Raw genomic sequence first — 13,380 nt, 5'->3', positions numbered from 1 at the left:
AGAATTGCAAATTATTAAAAACGTAGTGCATAGAATTGCAAAGAATTAAAATCGTATAATGCATAGAATTGCAAAGAATGAAAATTTGTAGTGCATAGAATTGCAAATAAAAAATCATATAGAGCTTAGAATTGCAAATAATTAAAATCGTAGTGCATAGAATTGCAAAGAATTAAAATTATATACTGCATAGAATTGAAAAGAATTAAAATCGTAGTGCATTGAATTGCAAATAATAAAAATAATAGAGCATAGAATTGCAAATAATTAAAATCGTAATGCATAGAATTGCAAAGAATTAAAATCATATAATGCATAGAATTGCAAAATAATTAAAATCGTAGTGCATAGAATTGCAAAGAATTAAAATCGTAGTGCATAGAATTGCAAAATAATTAAAATCGTAGTGCATAGAATTGCAAAGAATTAGAATCGTAGTGCATAGAATTGCAAAGAATCAAAATCATAAAATGCATAGAATTGCAAAATAATTAAAATCGTAGTGCATAGAATTGCAAAGAATTAGAATCGTAGTGCATAGAATTGCAAAGAATTAAATCGTATAATGCAAAGAATTGCAAAGAATGAAAAATCGTAGTGCATAGAATTGCAAATAATAAAAATCAGAGCATAGAATTGCAAATCATTAAAATCGTAGTGCATAGAATTGCAAAGAATTGAAATCTTAGTGCATAGAATTGCAAAGAATTAAAATCGTATAATGCATAGAATTGCAAAGAAGGAAAAACGTAGTGCATAGAATTGCAAAGAATTAAAACCGTATTGCATAGAATCAAACCACATTGCAAGGAATTAAAATCATTTAGCACAGAATAAAACCACATTGAAGTATGAAGCAGCAGTAGCCTACAAGTTTAACAGCAGTCAACAATTTGCAAATGTATGGAAAGTTGTAAAAAGGAAAGATTCAAAAAAGGGAGAATGTAGAGTACTGTGTGGATTGTAATCAACTAATCCATCTCCTAAATTCAAACCTACCAAGCCAAAAACCAACAATAGAAACCAAACCATAACATGCCCGCAGTCATTCGTCTAGTGAAGTCAGTCTGACAGCTTTTCATACACCAGTCCAGTGGGGTTACGGGTGGAGCGAAAACAAACCCCATTGTGGAAGTTTGAGGTCACAACTTCACACTCGCCCTTATTTCGGTTTGCCAGACATCCGTTCTTGGTTTTTCCCAGAACTTCCAGTTCTTTGTGGATTCCGGAGGGAGGTGAAGCATCGGTAGAAGGTGCTGTGACATCAAATTGTAAACTCCAGAATTGCACAGATGTCATTTCCACTAGGGATGTTCTGTAGTCCAGTGGTGCTGTGAAACAAAAAAGCAATTGGCGAAAATAGTTGCATTCGCCAATTGGTATACTTACCATTTAACTTGTGCTTGTTTGCTTTCACCAATTCCAATTTTACCCAAACGTAGAACTTTCACAGTAGTTGCAGGTGTTCTTCCATTTTGCGTCCAGTTTCAAGAGCACACCCTTCCCAGTGTCCAGACAGGTTGTTGTTGTTGTTGTAGCGGTCCGCAGCGTTAGTAAAGTCAGTCGTTTAGTCGTCACCCGTTAGGCCTCATACAAACACGTGCAACAATGCACTCAAAAACAACCTACAACACTGCACTAAACTTAGAATGAGCCAAAACCGAACAGACGAGCGGTAAAATACAGGTTAAGTTTAGGGGAAAGAATATAGCGATGTGTGTGCGGTGGACACATTCTGAAAACAGCAGCCAAACACAACCAAACAACTTCAACCAGCTCAAGGAATAACAAACGATTGGTGACTTGCATGCAGGGGTCCTCGCTCCCCCGTTGGTGGCCACGTTGTCCGGATTGTTCAGTCAAAAGCGCACAAAAAACCAACAATCAACCGCGTTGCGTTGGAGCAAACTACCTTCCAGTCTACCAGGTGAAACGCTCACAACACAGTTGCGTTGGAGCAAATTGCCTTCCAGTCTAACAGGTGAAACGCTCACAACACAGTTGCGTTGGAGCAAACTACCTTCCAAGCTACCAGGTGAAACGCTCCCAACACAGTTGCATTGGAGCAAACTACCTTCTAAGCTACCAGGTGAAACGCTCACAACACAGTTGCGTTGGAGCAAACTGCCTTCCAGTCTACCAGGTGAAACGCTCACAACACAGTTGCGTTGGAGCAAACTACCTTCCAAGCTACCAGGTGAAACGCTCCCAACACAGTTGCGTTGGAGCAAACTACCTTCTAAGCTACCAGGTGAAACGCTCACAACACAGTTGCGTTGGAGCAAACTGCCTTCCAGTCTACCAGGTGAAACGCTCACAACACAGTTGCATTGGAGCAAACTACATTCCAGGCTACCAGGTGAAACGCGCCCAACACCGTTGCGTTGGAGCAAACTACCTTCCAGGCTACCAGGTGAAACGCTCCCAACACAGTTGCGTTGGAGCAACCAGCTTCCAGGCTACCAGGTGAAACGCTCACAACACAGTTGCGTTGGAGCAAACTACATTCCAGGCTACCAGGTGAAACGCTCCCAACACAGTTGCGTTGGAGCAACTAGCTTCCAGGCTACCAGGTGAAACGCTCCCAACACAGTTGCGTTGGAGCAACCAGCTTCCAGGCTACCAGGTGAAACGCTCCCACACAGTTGCGTTGGAGCAAACTACCTTCCAAGCTACCAGGTGAAACGCTCCCAACACAGTTGCGTTGGAGCAAACTAGCTTCCAGGCTACCAGGTGAAACGCTCCCAACACAATTGCTGTACAGTCAGTATGTTTATATACACTTCTTATAGCCATAGGTCGACTATACTCCCCAATTGGCCAACTGCAATTGTCCGAGTACATATTTCAGATTATATTGTACAGAATAAAACCACATTGCAATGACTTAAAATCGTAGTGCATAGAATTGCAAAGAATTGAAATCTTAGTGCATAGAATTGCAAAGAAATAAAATCGTATAATGCATAGAATTGCAAAGAATTAAAATCTTAGTGCATAGAATTGCAAAGAATTAAAATCGTATAATGCAAAGAATTGCAAAGAATGAAAAATCGTAGTGCATAGAATTGCAAATAATAAAAATCAGAGCATAGAATTGCAAATAATTAAAATCGTAGTGCATAGAATTGCAAAGAATTGAAATCTTAGTGCATAGAACTGCAAAGAATTAAAATCGTATAATGCATAGAATTGCAAAGAAGGAAAAAACGTAGCGCATAGAATTGCAAAGAATTAAAACCGTATTGCATAGAATCAAACCACATTGCAAGGAATTAAAATCATTTAGCACAGAATAAAACCACATTGAAGTATGAAGCAGCAGTAGCCTACAAGTTTAACAGCAGTCAACAATTTGCAAATGTATGGAAAGTTGTAAAAAGGAAAGATTCAAAAAAGGGAGAATGTAGAGTACTGTGTGGATGTGTAAATCAACTAATCCATCTCCTAAATTCAAACCTACCAAGCCAAAAACCAACAATAGAAACCAAACCATAACATGCCCGCAGTCATTCGTCTAGTGAAGTCAGTCTGACAGCTTTTCATACACCAGTCCAGTGGGGTTACGGGTGGAGCGAAAACAAACCCCATTGTGGAAGTTTGAGGTCACAACTTCACACTCGCCCTTATTTCGGTTTGCCAGACATCCGTTCTTGGTTTTTCCCAGAACTTCCAGTTCTTTGTGGATTCCTGAGGGAGGTGAAGCATCGGCAGAAGGTGCTGTGACATCAAATTGTAAACTCCAGAATTGCACAGATGTCATTTCCACTAGGGATGTTCTGTAGTCCAGTGGTGCTGTGAAACAAAAAAGCAATTGGCGAAAATAGTTGCATTCGCCAATTGGTATACTTACCATTTAACTTGTGCTTGTTTGCTTTCACCAATTCCAATTTTACCCAAACGTAGAACTTTCACAATAGTTGCAGGTGTTCTTCCATTTTGCGTCCAGTTTCAAGAGCACACCCTTCCCAGTGTCCAGACAGGTTGTTGTTGTTGTTGTAGCGGTCCGCAGCGTTAGTAAAGTCAGTCGTTTAGTCGTCACCCGTTAGGCCTCATACAAACACGTGCAACAATGCACTCAAAAACAACCTACAACACTGCACTAAACTTAGAATGAGCCAAAACCGAACAGACGAGCGGTAAAATACAGGTTAAGTTTAGGGGAAAGAATATAGCGATGTGTGTGTGCGGTGGACACATTCTGAAAACAGCAGCCAACACAACCAAACAACTTCAACCAGCTCAAGGAATAACAAACGATTGGTGCTTGCATGCAGGGGTCCTCGCTCCCCCGTTGGTGGCCACGTTGTCCGGATTGTTCAGTCAAAGCGCACAAAAAACCAACAATCAACCGCGTTGCGTTGGAGCAAACTACCTTCCAGTCTACCAGGTGAAACGCTCACAACACAGTTGCGTTGGAGCAAATTGCCTTCCAGTCTAACAGGTGAAACGCTCACAACACAGTTGCGTTGGAGCAAACTACCTTCCAGCTACCAGGTGAAACGCTCCCAACACAGTTGCATTGGAGCAAACTACCTTCTAAGCTACCAGGTGAAACGCTCACAACACAGTTGCGTTGGAGCAAACTGCCTTCCAGTACCAGGTGAAACGCTCACAACACAGTTGCGTTGGAGCAAACTACTTCCAAGCTACCAGGTGAAACGCTCCCAACACAGTTGCGTTGGAGCAAACTACTTCTAGCTACCAGGTGAAACGCTCACACAGTTGCGTTGGAGCAAACTGCCTTCCAGTCTACCAGGTGAAACGCTCACAACACAGTTGCATTGGAGCAAACTACATTCCAGGCTACCAGGTGAAACGCTCCCAACACCGTTGCGTTGGAGCAAACTACCTTCCAGGCTACCAGGTGAAACGCTCCCAACACAGTTGCGTTGGAGCAAACCAGCTTCCAGGCTACCAGGTGAAACGCTCACAACACAGTTGCGTTGGAGCAAACTAATTCCAGGCTACCAGGTGAAACGCTCCCAACACAGTTGCGTTGGAGCAACTAGCTTCCAGGCTACCAGGTGAAACGCTCCCAACACAGTTGCGTTGGAGCAACCAGCTTCCAGGCTACCAGGTGAAACGCTCCCAACACAGTTGCGTTGGAGCAAACTACCTTCCAAGCTACCAGGTGAAACGCTCCCAACACAGTTGCGTTGGAGCAAACTAGCTTCCAGGCTACCAGGTGAAACGCTCCCAACACAATTGCTGTACAGTCAGTATGTTTATATACACTTCTTATAGCCATAGGTCGACTATACTCCCCAATTGGCCAACTGCAATTGTCCGAGTACATATTTCAGATTATATTGTACAGAATAAAACCACATTGCAATGACTTAAAATCGTAGTGCATAGAATTGCAAAGAATTGAAATCTTAGTGCATAGAATTGCAAAGAAATAAAATCGTATAATGCATGAATTGCAAAGAATTAAAATCTTAGTGCATAGAATTGCAAAGAATTAAAATCGTATAATGCAAAGAATTGCAAAGAATGAAAAATCGTAGTGCATAGAATTGCAAATAATAAAAATCAGAGCATAGAATTGCAAATATTAAAATCGTAGTGCATAGAATTGCAAAGAATTGAAATCTTAGTGCATAGAATTGCAAAGAATTAAAATCGTATAATGCATAGAATTGCAAAGGAAAAAACGTAGTGCATAGAATTGCAAAGAATTAAAACCGTATTGCATAGAATCAAACCACATTGCAAGGAATTAAAATCATTTAGCACAGAATAAAACCACATTGAAGTATGAAGCAGCAGTAGCCTACAAGTTTAACAGCAGTCAACAATTTGCAAATGTATGGAAAGTTGTAAAAAGGAAAGATTCAAAAAAGGGAGAATGTAGAGTACTGTGTGGATGTGTAAATCAACTAATCCATCTCCTAATTCAAACCTACCAAGCCAAAAACAACAATAGAAACCAAACCATAACATGCCCGCAGTCATTCGTCTAGTGAAGTCAGTCTGACAGCTTTTCATACACCAGTCCAGTGGGGTTACGGGTGGAGCGAAAACAAACCCCATTGTGGAAGTTTGAGGTCACAACTTCACACTCGCCCTATTTCGGTTTGCCAGACATCCGTTCTGGTTTTTCCCAGAACTTCCAGTTCTTTGTGGATTCCGGAGGGAGGTGAAGCATCGGTAGAAGGTGCTGTGACAGCAAATTGTAAACTCCAGAATTGCACAGATGTCATTTCCACTAGGGATGTTCTGTAGTCCAATGGTGCTGTGAAACAAAAAAGCAATTGGCGAAAATAGTTGCATTCGCCAATTGGTATACTTACCATTTAACTTGCGCTTGTTTGCTTTCACCAATTCCAACTTTGCCCAAACGTTGAACTTTCACAATAGTTGCAGGTGTTCTTCCATTTTGCGTCCAGTTTCAAGAGCACACCCTTCCCAGTGTCCAGACAGGTTGTGGTTGTTGTTGTTGTTGTTGTTGTAGCGGTCCGCAGCGTTGGTAAAGTCAGTCGTTTAGTCGTCCCCGTTAGGCCTCATACAAACACGTGCAACAATGCACTCAAAAACAACCTACAACACTGCACTAAACTTAGAATGAGCCAAAACCAAACAGACGAGCGGTAAAATCAGGTTAAATTTAGGGGAAAGAATATAGCGATGTGTGTGCGGTGGACACATTCTGAAAACAGCAGCCAAACACAACCAAACAACTTCAACCAGCTCAAGGAATAACAAACGATTGGTGACTTGCATGCGGGGTCCTCGCTCCCCCGTTGGTGGCCACGTTGTCCGGATTGTTCAGTCAAAAGCGCACAAAAAAACCAACAATCAACCGCGGGACCATTTTAATTGCGTTTGGGAGCAACGCAAAAATATTCATCCCGCACTTCCGGGGCGAAACAGGTGAACTCAATTAATAGCTAATGAGAACGAGAATGGGATGGCTGGGACAAGCCAGAAGCTCGAGCCGATAAAGAGTTTCCCTCCGTATCGAACGCAGCGCATGAAAAGCCTTTCTAGAATAAAAGTGATCAAATATTAATGTAGCCTACCTTTTCTATTTAGTATTTGGGTCGCATACGAACTAGGTATAATGAAGCCATTTGGAAATGTGATTATTGCAATTATTGATATCTATGTTTGGTTTTAGTCTGTCCTGTCGGGCTCTCATAACCCCTTCATAACAAGATAAGCGATCTCCCAAATGATGAAAACCAACTCTGTTATTGATTCCCTCTCCATTGTGAGGCTTTACCCCAAAGAAATGTAACAGTGCCCAGGTCAATCCAAACCCGGGATTAATTATTTATCGTGTTTAGTGTTTCTGTGTGTGTGTGTGTGTGTGTGTGTGTGTGTGTGTGTGTGTGTGGTGTGTGTGTGTGTGTGTGTGTGTGTGTGTGTGTGTGTGTGGTGTTGTGTGGTGTGTGTGTGTGTGTGTGTGTGTACGACGTTTCTCCCTGTGTTTATTACATTTATTTAAAACAAGACACATTTGCAGTTCGGTGGTCCGAGGATCTCGTCACTGCTTTTTGCAGATGATGTGGTCCTCATTGGATCATCGGCCTGTGACCTTCAGCACTCACTGGATCGGCTGGCGGCCGAGTGCGGCTGGGATGAGGATCAGCACCGCTAAATCTGAGGCCACATATTATTTCGTACACTCAATTATATTAGCTAAGTCAAATAAACCAAAGACAGAAGACTTTGTATCATTGATTTTTATTTTCACCCCAGGCAAAAAATTTGATCTGTAAAGAAAAAAAAAAAAGCTTCCATAAATGTTTGACAAAGGCAAGTATCAAGGTATTTTTCTGGCCCATAGCAAGCAACCCTGTTCCCGGTTTCCAGGTCCGTCAATTTCAGCAGTGGTACACCTGTCAGGCACATAGGCCTACACACAAACACACACGTACGAAGGCAACACAAGGTCAATCAAAGTACACAACATGTACTACATTGGTTTGGATGAGATTACCTGTTAAACGCATGCTATTACCTGCATAACCTGATTGGATGATATAGTGATCAGGTCATCTGCTGATTACGCGCACACACCTGTGGTCTAGTACCTCAATGAAGAAACCCTGAAAGCATGTGTACATTTTTTGAAAGACTCCAGCGGGTTTGTTTTTCCTCGTGGAAGACAAACAGTATTTAATTTAATAAAAATAAACGTAATATTTCTTTTTTTTTTTAAATATCCAGATATTCATTGGATGGCCAGTTCTACATATAATCTAGCAACATTTCCTCATTTTAACTTATAGTTTATTTTCTGAATGAAAAAAATGCATTATCCACCATCAGAGGAACCCAAATTTGATAATATAGGGATAAGTAACGTCACACGAGGAGCAGTTAGTTACTTATATACTTTATTTTCTTTGGAAATGAACTATAACCAACCATTCATATCACATCGTTTATTCAACATTTTAAGCTCACTTGGCTAGCATATACAACAAAACTAGCGAGCTTAAGAAAAAAAATTGCAGCATTATCATGTCTAGTTGAATGGCATTTGTTCGTCTCGGGGGGACACAAGGACTGTCGACTGTAGCGGGATAAGGCGATGAGGTACACTAGGAGAGAGCAGGGTGGACGTCGGACATTAACAGAGCGTGATTGTCTACCGAAAAAGCGTTTCAAACTCGCCTCTTGGTACCGTGTTGGTTCGGTGAGACCAACCAACCCTTTCAAACATATTCAAGGAAAACAAAATAAAACTAGTCCCAAGCGGAGCAAACACATACAAATACGGACAAATAACACGGTCGTTTTTATTTCTGACCTTGCAGACGAAATGAAAATCTAACACCACCTCACTACCGAGTTTATTCATCATGACATTTCGTTTTGATAAACCCAGCTCAGCGGGAAAGACACGGGCAAGCCCGCTAGAGACCTCGTGCTACACTAGAGTGCAATATCCAGTCAAGTGATTAATTGAAGCGTTTATAAGCACGCAGAGAAATCCTTTGCTCCTACCTTTTCCTTTTACATTCACTCCGGGCTTTTATTTATTTTTTGCCTGTAATGCCCCGGGCAAAACCAGATACATGGAAGAGATTGGAAAGGCAGAATACATGTGGGCTGTAGGGTGGGAAGATGCTACAACACTGTTCAAGCCATATGGCTCTGCCAAACATCTGCTTGTCAGTGCAACCCTCATCACACCCGTTCATCTCTTACTAAACAACCTTAACTGGTTAGTCCCGGCCCGGCCCGACACCCCCACGAGAACCTTAACTGCAAAGTGAGTTTCCCTTTTTAGGAAAAAACTGAACGCATCGGTGTTCCTTCCCAGCCATATTGTAAATAATATAGGGACAAGATCATTGTTAAAAAAAAGGTTTCTGGTAGAAACCGGTTAAGGCATGATTTGTGTTTCAAGGAGACTGCAAACTTGAAAGGCCATCAAGACACAGGGAATGTGTGTTTTTCTCTTACTTCAATAAATACAACCCAGCGAGACGGCCAAGGGAGGAAGGGTTTTGAGACGGAAACCAAACAGGTAAAAATGTCAACCGAGCGGTTCGGACGACCGGATCCCGCAGTCACCAGCTACAGCCTCGGCAACACTTTTGGTTCGCTCAGTTTCCTCTGCAAAAAAACAAATCACCCGTGGAAACACAACCAGTGTTTCCTCGTTCCTCTCCACCCTGTGTGGCAACTGACTTGTGCCACAAACAGCCCCGCGCTCACACACCGAGACCTCTCAACTGTACAAGGACCACCTCGCTAAAGACCTTCCTCCACCACCAGCCCTCGCCGCAGTGGAATGGAAGTGATGGAAGCTCCTCAGCGCTGTGTTGGTGGGTGGCCTGCTACTGTAACATGAGCAGAGGGCCTCACCCACCCACCTGATGGGCTCTGTATGCGTTCACTATTGATATACTGTCAGGGATCTGGTTCATTATGCATCCACAGTCTCAAGCTGAAGCTTCTAGAAACGTGTAATATGGTGTGTGTGTGTGTGTGTGTGTGTGTGTGTGTGTGTGTGTGTGTGTGTGTGTGTGTGTGTGTGTGTGTGTGTGTGTGTGTGTGTGTGTGTGTGTGTGTGTGACAGTGCACGGCGTCTGTGGGTGGGTAGCGTACAGCAGCGGGTGGGCACTGCAGTAGGGAAGGGACAGAGAGTGGAATCCCAGAGGTGATGGTGGGGATGGGGCTGGGGTGGGCGGAGTTTACTAATCCCCCCCTCTCTCCGTCCCCCCTCCTCCTCGCTCTCTCTCTCCTCATAGGACGGTGGTCTCGGTTTCCAGGTCAAGGTCTTTGAGCGTGAAGGGGGGAGGGTGGAGGAGGTGGTGGTGGTGGGGGAGGGTCTGGCTGCTGGTCCGCATCGAGCACAGGGACCAGGGCTCGGGTTAGGCCTTTGAAAGACATGGCCGGGTCTGTGGAGACACACACACACACATACACACACATTTGTTGATCTCCTGCTAACCACAACATCACGCACACAAACATGGACTAAATGAACAAGTTATTGGGCATTGTACTGATAGACATTCTGAATGTGGTGCCTGGGTTTCTATTTGATACATGTCACCATACACATGTACATGAATAGATGTAAGGCTCTCTCCCGAGCGGTTGTGTTGTTACCTGGTATGTTTCACATGCATTTATGTTTCACACGGGACATGCTCATGCTTGTGTTCATGCTTGCATTGACACTACAAAACCATTTCGAAGCTTGGAAACATTTAAGCAGCAATGTCGTTTTGCCATTCGGTTATAAAAGCCTTCATAGGGTCTATCTGCAGTATGTTTTAGGCGTTGTGCGCTTTATGTCCAGCAGGTGGCAGTGTTGAGCTAAAGCTGAGGGCAACACGTAAAGGACAGCAGAAGAGGGCAGAATGAGTGATGTAACAGCTGTTCGCTGCTAGCCAGAGGCTCGGAAAAAATGTTTTAGTAGAATGTTCAAGAATGGCTCTGGGTTGCAACAGTTTACAAAACTCCCTTGGGGTAAATGAACTATGAAACATTCTGCGACCCAGGGCAAATTCAGCTGACTAAATGCACCAAATTCCTCTCATTAGTAATTGGGAAATAAACACAGGGTTCAATCTTGAATACTTTCCCATGACGAATAGCACAGAAGAGCTTACAAAAACATGCATCTTCATGCTTTGCATGTTTCCATGGGTACACATGCAGTATGCAACTCAGTGAACCCTGGTGTTAATAAAACAACCATGACAGGGGACATCAGGGCACGTGCATGTGACGCGCACGGAGGGCTGATGTGTAGTGCTGGAGTCGGACACATGAATATCCAGTTCCTTGCGAGAATATGTCGGATGATGTACAACCATATATGGACAACAAGTAAACCCTATTACTTAATAAACCAAGATAATCAAACATTGAACTTATATCGATAAGAAGGATTTGAAACAGACGAAACTGTACATTGTTCCTTAAGGTATTAGCTGAACTTCAAGTACAAGCCTTTAAGAATGAAAGTTCAGCTCCTGTGTTAACCAATGGGATGTGGTCTGTGGGTCGCTGGGGTTAAGTGCTCACCAAGAGCTCAATGCAAGGCCGGCTTGTAAATCCAATTTCAGTCGATTACAAATCACAGTTTAATGGAGACCTGCAGCTTACGTCTAATACCTTTGACTTGTTTCTAACGTCGGTTGCAAACCCTTCCAAAAAAACCATTGAAAATAACGATGAGTAATGAAGGTTAGATAAAATCGAATGATCGGTGACGGTGAAATCCCAGTGGACAGCAGGCAAAACGAGAAGAGGCAAACGAAAATAAACTGCAGGAGCTGTGAATGTCAATTCAGTTAACCACAAACCTGGTCCTAGACGCTCTTCAACCTGCGGAGGTGGAGGATGGCAATACGACACCGTTAGAGAGGGCAGTCACACAGAGCTCTCCAGTACAGGCCAGTTGAAACCACGTCCTGCTACAGCGGGCCACAGCCCCACGGAACGTTTCCCACTACATCATGTTCGATGGAACCGGTTCAATACAGGCGACAGGAGACGGCGTGTGCTCACCCAAGATCTTGTACGAGGCGGCGCAGATCCCGTTGGCGTCTCCCGCGGCGACGGGAGGCTGCGGCGGCGGCGGGATGCTGGGTCTGTTCCGGGGACGGGGGGGGGGCCGGGGCAGCGAGCCCGACTGGAAGGGGGAGGGGGCGGAGGGAGCGACCGGCCCGGGGCTGTCCTGGGCGGGGGCGGCGGGCGAGTAAGGAGGGGGTGTGTCCGGCGGGGGGGGTGTCTGGGGGGGAGGCGTCACCCCGTCCCCCCGGGGGCTCCGCGCTCGCCGGGGGCTGGCCCAGCGACCGGGGCTGGCTGGAGGGGCTGGTCTGGGTGGGGGGCTGCGGGGGCGGGTGGTTGGGCGCCTGGATGGGGGGTGGTTGCTGGAGGGGCGGCGCGGGGTGGCGCACGGCCCCGGGGAGGGGCGGTGGGCGAGGTGGGGGAGTGGCTGGAGATGGGCCGCGTGGTGGGGCTCAGGGACTGGGGGAGCCGGAGGAGGAGGAGGAGGTGAGGAGGTGGAGGAGGGAGGAGGCCGAGGACTGGTGGTTGGTGGAGGTGCTCAGAGGGTGGCTGGGTGGAGGGTTTGAGGGCTTGGGCGGGGCCGGGGCCGGCTTCTTGGCTGAAAGAGTGGAGGTGAAACCTCATGGTAAGAACAATCACTCGTGACCATACAGGGCTCTTACATCAGAGTGCATCATGGGGGTTTTCATGGTCATACTCCACCACTTAGGGATGACTCAACAGAGATGTAGCACTGTCAAATCCTTAGGAAGCATATATACACTGATCAGTGTTTTGCCATGGTACACATGAGAGACGTGGTGGCCATCACAATGTAACCAATGACAACATAACAATTCCACGATTATATACAAAACACACCAAAACACCATTATTACCAACCGCATTGCCATGCTCCTACACTGCCAAAACGGCGTGGGCTCACCTCTGTGCATCAGATGTTTACCGGGGGCCGTAGATCCGGCCCCGGGGGTCCCCAGCTGGCCCCCGCCCCAGGAGCCATTCCTCTGGTGCAGGGCGGGCTCTCGAGGCTTGGGGTGCTGGGGTGACAGGAAGAAAGGACAGAACTTAGAGCTCGATCTGCGGGGAGCTGAGGTGCTGCTTGATGACTCAGATAGAGGCTCGGCTCAGCATGCAAGGGCCACTGGGGTCAAACGCAGAGAGCCCAGCGCACGCACGCTTGAAACGGATCCGTATCTAGTGACCCAGCGGGCCGGTCGACGTGTCAGACCGGTCTCCTCCAGTTCCTCTCGCTGATACGACTTCTGTAGGATCAATAAGAATGCTGAATCCAATCATCTGTCTGGAGTTATGAATGCCGTCCTTTCAGCGGCCGACTCAAAGACACCCTTCAGGGCTGGCATGAAGGCCACCAATGTCTCCGAA

At 45.2% G+C, this 13,380-nt stretch overlaps 1 pseudogene; it reads right to left on the bottom strand.

Annotated features, from left to right (window-relative positions):
* Positions 1-10,239: 10,239 nt before the first annotated feature.
* LOC130371833 (rho GTPase-activating protein 17-like) lies at positions 10,240-13,358 on the bottom strand (annotated as a pseudogene).
* Positions 13,359-13,380: the final 22 nt, after the last annotated feature.

Source organism: Gadus chalcogrammus, chromosome 18 (assembly GCF_026213295.1).
Source record: "Gadus chalcogrammus isolate NIFS_2021 chromosome 18, NIFS_Gcha_1.0, whole genome shotgun sequence".
Taxonomy (NCBI): domain Eukaryota; kingdom Metazoa; phylum Chordata; class Actinopteri; order Gadiformes; family Gadidae; genus Gadus; species Gadus chalcogrammus.
This window is presented reverse-complemented; position numbering and strand designations above follow the sequence as displayed.